Raw genomic sequence first — 11,198 nt, 5'->3', positions numbered from 1 at the left:
AATCATTCCCACGGTGTCCTTTTTCAAGATGAAGTAGTTATCATAGGACCAGACGCCATGGTAAAAACGATCAAAATAATCTTGCGCATCCGAAAACACCAGTGAAAATGCTCGGTGAATAGTGCATCAAGGGAAAAGTAGTTGCCCACCAGTGTCAAATGGTCGCGCGCCCTGCTGCGGTTGAGCACTCGATAACCCTTGATCGATCCCTTGAAATTGAGAACATGCTCCTTCACACGCTCCGCATCATTGATGTCTCATCCGTGTAGTCTTCCTCGTCGGACGAGCCGTCATACGACTCAACATAGTGCTCGTATATGTACTTTAAATCAGAATCCATTGCTTGAAAGAAAAATGAACAACTTTTTTAGCTCCGGCAATTCATCGATCAATTACCGGGCATGGTGAGTATAGCAATAGCAGATGGTACCTGATGGGGTGCTCGGAGGAGATGGGTTGAACGACGACGGAGGAGAAGCGGAGTGGAGACCGGGTGGAATGCTAGGGATGACGGAGACGTAGAGTTTCGGCAGGGATGTTGCGTGATGCCCAGTGTGATGAAGCGGCGGCGAAGGCAAGGAATGAGAGAAACTGAGAATGGAGGCGCGGGGTCCAGAAAAGGTTTTGGGTGGGCCGAGGCTGTCTGAGTCCTACGTGTCTGCTGTCCAGACTCCCGCAAAGCCTCCGAAGTTTGTCTCGGGTTTACGGGAAAAGATACGTCTGGACCATCATGCGGACCGATACAGACCCGTATTGAATGATTTTCACAGTCCGAATATATGTGGTCGTTTTGAGTGTTCTCGCATGGCTGCCTCGCAAGCACCGGCGACAGAAACGCATTGACAAAATAAGAGTTAGGTTCGGCAACCATTTTCTTGTGACCCACCCATATCACGACGGATGCTGATTGCTTCAGTCGAGATGCCGCGACGTCTGTCAATCTGCAGTTCGTAACTGTTGTGACTTGTGAGAGCCGTGACTTGAAAATGTCAACTCGTCATTATGAAACTGGATTGGATTCAATCCGAACCAAGTCGCCGGTCCAAGATAACCGCACGCATCATCATCATCATCGTGCAATAATCACTGTATACTAATCAAACGAGTTCGTCCTCGGAACGCATGGAATTGCCGGGAGCCCGAACGAACTGCGGCTCCCTCACTGATTTGCCAATCGGGCGTCGTGAACTCGAGTGACCGTTGGTTGGGAGGTCGTGAGCGAGAGTGCTCCGTCGGCCCCTCGCCGTCGTCCATTTGCCGTGACACGACCGCCGACACGACGGCGGCGAGGACAAGGTTCGCCTCGCGACGCGGAGCGCTTCCGTGCAATGATCATCTGTCGACTAGGCGTACGTGACAACGATCATGTTGGCAGTCATTATAGCATTTGGTCCCATATATAACGATTCTATTACGAAGCCGCTCAGAGGAGAGGATTCCCCGTCGTCTCTTTGCCGGGACAGCAGAGGGCAAGGTTCGCCTCACGACGCCAAGGGCTTCCGTGCGATGATTATGTATGTATCGCCTCTGCATACGTGACAACGATCATATTACAATTATTATTATGAATTTCAGTCGATTCTACCATGGTTGCTATAAGAGGATTCCCTGTGGCCCCGTCCGTTGTCCCTTCGCCCTGACGCGAGCTCCGACATGTCGGCGGCGAGGACAAAGGTTTGCTCGGCGACGCGAGCGAAACGCTTCCGTGCAATGATCACCCACGTCCCGGCGTACGTGACGGGCCTGCATTGCCTTGTGTTTTTCTTCGCGCGGAGCCGCAACGGACGGGAGCGCACATGTCGTGTCTTGCGCCGGAAGTGAGAATATCTGTCAGCCCCGCCTCCGATCGCCGGTTTGTCGCCTACGTCTGATCTGCCGCCCACTTGAAATTATTTGTTCTAGAAAATCTGAAGCAACGCGTTTTCTTTCTGCATAGTATAGTCGTGGTGAACTTCCAGTGTTCTAAACTTGACTTGGCGTACGTGAAGTGAAAATATTGTGCGTGGACCAAATTATTTTACTGTATTTGATTATTATCGGGGAAAATGAAATATTTTTATTCTGTAATATAAGTTTTTCTAGAAATTCCAACAACTGACTACATACAAAGCAAAATAAATGAATCTATACTTTAAAATATGTCTACATATATCCGTATGTTGTATTTCATTTGAAATGTCTAAAAAGACTTATATCTAGAAAGGGAGGAAGCATATGCGAGGAGTTAAAGAAGAATGTACCACAGTAGTTGCCATCATCCGGGCGGGCCAGACGAGGGGTGCTAATCAAGGGGACACGGCCGGGGAACTTATTCTTACCTAAAAACCTTATCCATCCGGTGGTGATTAGGGTGAGATGCAAAGGCAAACACGGTCGATGAGATGGATAAGAGTTGTCCACAAGAGATGCCTAAATTCCCAAGCCTCGGTCAAACCATCATGATGGCGGCCTTGTGTTGCTGCATTTGCGCTCTCTTCAGATTGCAACATCTTTTTTTTTTTCCATTTTTGAGGTAATTCAGATTGCAACATCTAATATACCTCTCTTCAGAGCCGTAAACAAGGTTACCCTCTTTAATCCTACTGGTCCTCGTGGCACTCTCCCGTTGCATGCATTGCAGCCGGCGGTTCTTCTCCAATCATGAACCCTAATCGCGTGTCCGTCTTGGTTTCTCATAACATAAGTGTGTTATTGAAACTAGTGCTTCCATGGCCGACGTGAGGATCCTGGATCTCTCGCCCTGTAGCTCCGGCTGCACGTGGCGCTCCCCGCGCCGTCCGATCAGAGGCCAAACGCTTGATGGCTGAAGCAAGGATCCCCCATCAGCGCCATAAAAACAACGTACCACTTGAAATGTGGAGTCACCTAAGCGATCTATTTCAAATCTAGTGCGCGCACGTATGCATGCATGGTGTGAGCGGAGATCCTTGTAATCCAAACGAATATTCGTGATTAGTTTAATTATCATTAAACAAAACGCCGTCGCCAGAGCAACAACGCCGTCGCCAGCTCCTTGTTAATTCGTCTTCATGCATCACGCGTGGAGTTTGTTTAATCGGGCTTCTCTCAGCTGTTTTCTACTGCCTCTCTTCAGCAAGCTTCATATTTTTTCCTACTTTGGAAATAAATAAAAGAGCTCGATCCTGCCACCGATTGGTGATGAAAAATAAACTTTGTTGTTTACGAAGACCTGCCATTATGTCACTGCACTGTTTGTGCATGTGCGACGGTCCAAGTGTTTTTTTTTTTTGCTTGTTTTTTGCATCAGCTGATTGGCAAGTGCAGCAAGAGGACAGGTTCGGGTTTAGGTGCCCCTCCCTGTCTATCTTTCAGACTTTCACCCACTTCCACTTGCTTTAATCCGCCAATGTCAAAAAGGTGTGCAGAGAGGGCAAGAGAGGCTCAAACTGTCAGTCAGGACAAAGAGAAGAGAGAGGAGAGAAAGGGAGAGATCATGTGTGTCGATAGCATTGGTCGGGTTTTTTTTTAACACATTACAATCGAAATCGCTCTACACTCATTCCTAGGACTCACAGCCTACCGTCATGAGTATCTTCGAGAAACTGAGCCAACATAGCATCTTGAGATTTTATGGACTCACTATACATGCCTCGCAGTCGACGAGAACATCTCCTCCTGCTGAACAAACATCGTTGAAATTTAAAAATAATGCGAGCATCAATGTTAGGTCTAGAATTTGAACGTAATGAATTGAGGATACCAGTGTCCTCTTAACAATCCAATCATAAATTGGTTGGCGATGGCATTGGTTGGCTAATTTTCTTTTTTGGATCAAGTATTATCGATGAGGTGCAAGTGCGGCAACAGCTTTCGACCTGAATCTTCCCCATCCCCCTTCCGGTGTGCCGGCCGCGTGCGCCCACAAGACTACGCCTGGCCGGCGGCGGCTGCAACTGACGCACGTGAGATGTGCCATGAACGGTTATCTTCTTAAGAAACGCATGGCCGCCGTTTGATGTTTAGCATTTTCGAATATTTAATTCATTCATTAATCAAGACAAAGATAATACTAACCTGAGCGCCGTCACACACAAAACAGACAAACTACCCGGATCGATCTCATCTTAGCTACCGTGTGTTTGAGCAAAACGTACACGCAGGTGCAGAAGTGATCCGAATGTAAGATGTGCACGCATACGTTCATAGGTACTAGGTACCGTGTACGTGTAGTGCCCGGTGAGAGCGTGCACCCATCTTCTTTAGAGCATCTACCGCTGCATATGACAAATATGACCTCACAAATGCCCGCAGACGTGCCTAGACGTGTCCTTGGGGAGTGACAGGCCTCAAATTAATAGAATTGCATCTGCACATTTCATACTAAATTCTTAAATCCATACAAAAACATGCAAAGAAAAAAAATCTACGTACTATATAGATCACCTAGGTAGTCCTCTCGAAGATGTCGACTATCTACATGCCCAGCTTCAGGTACATGGACGACAGCTACAGCTGGCTCCTCTGGCGCCTTTGGCGCCTCTGGCTGCCCCGCTCCAGCCTCCTCCTGTATCTTCACGTCGAGTTCGGCGATGAGCGCGTCGGTCGCCGCCCGCTCCTATCGGAGGAACTGTCAGTTGGCCTCCACGTAGGCCTCATCCTGGATGGACTCATCCGAAGGCAGCCTGGCAACGATGCGGGCGGCGCGCCTAGCCTGGATCTCTTCCGCGATCTGCCTCCGACGTGAGCATAGCGTACGTGGTGATCTTCTGCCGGACCATGATGATGCCGGAGAGCGTGGGAGAACGGGAGAGAGGAGGCGGATGGGCTCGGGTTGCGCCGCAGAGAGGAAGAAGATGGATGGGCTAGGGTTGGGGGACATCGGCCGGTTTAAATAGCCGAAATTTGCCTTGGGCGGCAAGCGGCAGCGACGCCACGCGACGTTCACACTGCAGCAACGGTGGACGCATCCGTTGGATCACCGGGTTTCTGGGTGATTCCGCATGGGACCCCATCACCAGTCCTGTGTTGCGAACGCGTTCGGACGCACCCATATCTGCCCTATATTTGGACTAGATATAAAAGATGCCGGTCAGCCAGTGCGTTTGAGACCCATTTGAGGCGCCTGTTTGAATTAGAGTTTCATAATCGATCTGTGGACAGCCCCGCCCGGACGTTCGAGCCTAGTTTGAGGCGCCAAGCTGTGGAAGCTATTAGGGCAACTCCAACGGGGCGACCCATTTCGTCCGCGGGCGTCCGTTTGGGTCGGCGCGGACACAAAAGTCGGCCCAACGTGCCGACCCAAACGGACGTGTGTCCGCTTTTCGTCCACGGGCGACCCATTCCCGGCCTATTTTTGAGCCGGATTTGTGTCGGCGCAGACACAATACGGACGCGCGCGCCCGTCTTCTCCTTCCCCCTGGCCCGTGATTACCCACAAGTATAGGGGATCTATCGTAGTCCTTTCGATAAGTAAGAGTGTCGAACCCAACGAGGAGCAGAAGGAAATGATAAACGGTTTTCAGCAAGGTATTCTCTGCAAGTACTGAAATAAGTGGTAACAAATAGTTTTGTGATGAGATAATTTGTAACGAGCAACAAATAACAAAAGTAAATAAAGTGCAGCAAGGTGGCCCAATCCTTTTTGTAGCAAACGACAAGCCTGGACAAACTCTTATATAAGGAAAAGCGCTCCTGAGGACACATGGGAATATCGTCAAGCTAGTTTTCATCACGTTCATATGATTCGCGTTCGGTACTTTGATAATTTGACATGTGGGTGGACCGGTGCTTGGGTGTTGTTCTTACTTGAACAAGCATCCCACTTATGATTAACCTCTATTGCAAGCATCCGCAACTACAACAAAAGTATCAAGGTAAACCTAACCATAGCATGAAACATATGGATCCAAATCAGCCCCTTACAAAGCAACGCATAAACTAGGGTTTAAGCTTCTGTCACTCTAGCAACCCATCATCTACCTATTACTTCCCAATGTCTTTCTCTAGGCCCAAATAATGGTGAAGTGTTATATAGTCGACGTTCACATAACACCACTAGAGGCTAGATAACATACATCTCATCAAAATATCGAACGAATGCCAAATTCACATGACTACTAATAGCAAGACTTCTCCCTTGTCCTCGGGAACAAACGTAACTACTCACAAAGCATATTCATGTTCATAATCAGAGGGGTATTAATATGCATAAAGGATCTGAACATATGATCTTCCACCAATTAAACCAACTAGCATCAACTACAAGGAGTAATTAACACTACTAGCAACCTACTAGCACCAATCCCGGACTTGGAGACAAGAATTGGATACAAGAGATGAACTAGGGTTTTGAGATGAGATGGTGCTGATGAAGATGTTGATGGAGATTGTCCTCTCCCGATGAGAGGAGCGTTGGTGATGACGATGGCGATGATTTCCCCCTCTGGGAGGGAAGTTTCCCCGGCAGAACAGCTCTGCCGGAGCTCTAGATTGGATCCGCCAAGGTTCCGCCTCGTGGCGGCGGAGTTTCGTCCCGAAAGGTTGCTTCTTATTTTTTTCTCGACGAAAGACTTCATATAGGAGAAGATGGTCATCGGAGAGTCACCAGGAGGCCCACGAGGTAGGGGGCGCGCCCTAGGGGGGGCACCCTCGCGAGAAGGGTGTGGGCCCCCCTGGTCTTCATCTTTGGCAAGTATTTTCATTATTTATTATAAGGTGTTCTGTGGAGTTTCAGGACTTTTGGAGTTGTGCAGAATAGGTCTCTAATATTTGCTCCTTTTCCAGCCCAGAATTCCAGCTGCCGGCATTCTCCTTCCTTATGTAAACCTTGTAAAATAAGAGAGAATAGCCATAAGTATTGTGACATAATGTGAAATAACAGCCCATAATGCAATAAATATTGATATAAAAGCATGATGCAAAATGGACGTATCAACTCCCCCAAGCTTAGACCTCGCTTGTCCTCAAGCAAAAAACCGAAATCGAAAAATATGTCCACATGTTTAGAGATGAAGGTGTCGATAAAAATAAAATACGGACATGAGGGCATCATGATCATTCTTATAACAGCAACTTATGTAATTTTTGTCATATGATCTCTAATGCTAGAGTAATAATTCAATCACAATATCAAGTATGAATCGTAAACTTCATTGAAAACTAACAAACTACAATCTCGGTCATTGAAGCAATTGCAATTTATCATAACATAGGAAATAGTCAATGTATAAGAGCTTTTCAGCAAGTCCACATACTCAACTATCATATAATCTTTCACAATTGCTTACACTCACGCAATACTTATGGGTGTGGAGTTTTAATCGGACACAGAGAAAGATAGGGGCTTATAGTTTTGCCTCCCAAAGTTTTACCTCAAGGGTAATGTCAACAGTAATAGTTCATGAAAACTCACATCCAATTAGCCATATATACCAGGATCTTTCCAACATACTGTGCTTGCCAAAGGACAAAATGAAAAAGGGAGAGGTGAAGATCACCATGACACTTGCATAAGGTAGAAGATAATAATAAAAGATAGGCCCTTCGCAGAGGGAAGCAGAGGTTGCCATGCGCTTTTATGGTTGGATGCACAAAATCTTAATGTGAAAGAACGTCACTTTATATTGCCCCTTGTGATATGAATCTTTATTATGCAGTCCGTCGCTTTTATTACTTCCACATCACAAGATCGTACAAAGCTTATTTCTCCCACACCAATCAATCATACATATTTAGAGAGCAATTTTTATTGCTTTGCACCGATGACAACTTACTTGAAGGGTCTTATTCAATCCATAGGTAGATATGGTGGACTCTCATGGCAAAACTGGTTTAAGGGTATTTGGAAGCACAAGTAGTATCTCTACTTGATGCTGAGAATTTGGCTAGCACGAGGGGGAAAGTGTTGGGTTTCGTAGTAATTTCAAAAAATTTCCTACGCGCACACAGGATCATGTGATGCATAGCAACGAGAGGAGAGTGTTGTCTACGTACCCAACGCAGACCGACTGCGGAAGCAATGACACGACGTAGAGGAAGTAGTCGTACGTCTTCACGATCCAACCGATCAAGCACCGAAACTACGGCACCTCCGAGTTCGAGCACACGTTCAGCTCGATGACGATCCCCGGACTCCGATCCAGCAAAGTGTCGGGGAAGAGTTTCGTCAGCACGACGGCGTGGTGATGATCTTGATGAACTACAGCAGCAGGGCTTCGCCTAAACTCCGCTACAGTATTATCGAGGAATATGGTGGCAGGGGCACCGCACACGGCTAAGGAATCGATCACGTGGATCAACTTGTGTCAACTTGTGTGTTTAGAGGTGCCCCTGCCTCCGTATATAAAGGAGTAGAGAGGGGGAGGCTGGCCGGCCATAGAGGGAGGCGCAGGAGAGTCCTACTCCCTCTGGGAGTAGGATTCCTCCCCCCAATCCTAGTCCAACTAGGATTCCTCGGAGGGGAAGGGAGAGAGGGGGGCCGGCCACCTTCTCCTAGTCCTAATAGGACTAGGGGAGGGGGAAGAGGCGCAGCCACCTTGGGCTGCCCCTTTCTCCTTTCCACTAAGGCCCATGATGGCCCATATGGATCCCGGGGGGTTCCGGTAACCTCCCGGTAACCCGGTAAAATCCCGATTTCACCCGGAACACTTCCGATGTCCAAACATAGGCTTCCAATATATCAATCTTTACGTCTCGACCATTTCGAGACTCCTCGTCATGTCCGTGATCACATCCGGGACTCCGAACAACCTTCGGTACATCAAAATGCATAAACTCATAATATAACTGTCATCGTAACCTTAAGCGTGCGGACCCTACGGGTTCGAGAACAATGTAGACATGACCGAGACATGTCTCTGGTCAATAACCAATAGCGGGACCTGGATGCCCATATTGGCTCCTACATATTCTACGAAGATCTTTATCGGTCAGACCGCATAACAACATACGTTGTTCCCTTTGTCATCGGTATGTTACTTGCCCGAGATTCGATCGTCGGTATCCAATACCTAGTTCAATCTCGTTTAACGGCAAGTCTCTTTACTCGTTCCGTAATACATCATCTCACAACTAACATATTAGTTGTAATGCTTGCAAGGCTTATGTGATGTGTATTACCGAGAGGGCCCAGAGATACCTCTCCGACAATCGGAGTGACAAATCCTAATCTCGAAATACGCCAACCCAACATCGACCATTGGAGACACCTGTAGTACTCCTTTATAATCACCCATTTACGTTGTGACGTTTGGTAGTACCCAAAGTGTTCCTCCGGTAAACGGGAGTTGCATAATCTCATAGTCGTAGGAACATGTATAAGTCATGAAGAAAGCAATAGCAACATACTAAACGATCAGGTGCTAAGCTAATGGAATGGGTCATGTCAATCAGATCATTCTACTAATGATGTGACCTCGTTAAACAAATAACAACTCATTGTTCATGGTTAGGAAACATAACCATCTTTGATTAACGAGCTAGTCAAGTAGAGGCATACTAGTGACACTCTGTTTGTCTATGTATTCACACATGTATTATGTTTCCGGAAAATACAATTCTAGCATGAATAATAAACATTTATCATGATTATAAGGAAATAAATAATAACTTTATTATTGCCTCTAGGGCATATTTCCTTCAGTCTCCCACTTGCACTAGAGTCAATAATCTAGATTACACTGTAATGAATCTAACACCCATGGAGCTTTGGTGCTGATCATGTTTTGCTCGTGGAAGAGGCTTAGTCAACGGGTCTGCAATATTCAGATCCGTATGTATCTTGCAAATCTCTATGTCTCCCACCTGGACTAGATCCCGGATGGAGTTGAAGCGTCTCTTGATGTGTTTGGTCCTTTTGTGAAATCTGGATTCCTTTGCCAAGGCAATTGCACCAGTATTGTCACGAAAGATTTTCATTGGACCCGATGCACTAGGTATGACACCTAGATCGGATATGAACTCCTTCATCCAGACTCCTTCATTTGCTGCTTCCGAAGCAGCTATGTATTCCGCTTCACATGTAGATCCCGCTACGACGCTTTGTTTAGAACTGCACCAACTGACAGCTCCACCGTTTAATGTAAACACGTATCCGGTTTGCGATTTAGAATCGTCCGGATCAGTGTCAAAGCTTGCATCAACGTAACCTTTTACGATGAGCTCTTTGTCACTTCCATATACGAGAAACATATCCTTAGTCCTTTTCAGGTATTTCAGGATGTTCTTGACCGCTGTCCAGTGATCCATTCCTGGATTACTTTGGTACCTCCCTGCTAAACTTATAGCAAGGCACACATCAGGTCTGGTACACAGCATTGTATACATGATAGAGCCTATGGCTGATGCATAGGGAACATCTTTCATATTCTCTCTATCTTCTGCAGTGGTCGGGCATTGAGTCTTACTCAATTTTACACCTTGTAACACAGGCAAGAACCCTTTCTTTGCTTGATCCATTTTGAATTTCTTCAAAATTTTGTCAAGGTATGTGCTTTGTGAAAGTCCAATTAAGCGTCTTGATCTGTCTCTATAGATCTTAATGCCTAATATGTAAGCAGCTTCACCGAGGTCTTTCATTGAAAAACTTTTATTCAAGTATCCCTTTATGCTATCCAGAAATTCTATATCATTTCCAATCAGTAATATGTCATCCACATATAATATCAGAAATGCTACAGAGCTCCCACTCACTTTCTTGTAAATACAGGCTTCTCCAAAAGTCTGTATAAAACCAAATGCTTTGATCACACTATCAAAACGTTTATTCCAACTCCGAGAGGCTTGCACCAGTCCATAAATGGATCGCTGGAGCTTGCACACTTTGTTAGCTCCCTTTCGATCGACAAAACCTTCTGGTTGCATCATATACAACTCTTCTTCCAGGAATCCATTCAGGAATGCAGTTTTGACATCCATTTGCCAAATTTCATAATCATAAAATGCGGCAATTGCTAACATGATTCGGACGGACTTAAGAATCGCTACAGGTGAGAAGGTCTCATCGTAGTCAATTCCTTGAACTTGCCGAAAACCTTTTGCGACAAGTCGAGCTTTGTAGACAGTAACATTACCATCAGCGTCAGTCTTCTTCTTAAAGATCCATTTATTCTCAATCGCTTGCCGATCATCGGGCAAGTCAACCAAAGTCCATACTTTGTTCTCATACATGGATCCCATCTCAGATTTCATGGCTTCTAGCCACTTTGCGGAATCTGGGCTCACCATCGCTTCTTCATAGT

Source organism: Triticum dicoccoides, chromosome 5A (assembly GCF_002162155.2).
Source record: "Triticum dicoccoides isolate Atlit2015 ecotype Zavitan chromosome 5A, WEW_v2.0, whole genome shotgun sequence".
Classification (NCBI taxonomy): domain Eukaryota; kingdom Viridiplantae; phylum Streptophyta; class Magnoliopsida; order Poales; family Poaceae; genus Triticum; species Triticum dicoccoides.
The sequence above is the reverse complement of the archived record's forward strand: the minus strand, read 5'-3'. Positions refer to the sequence as shown.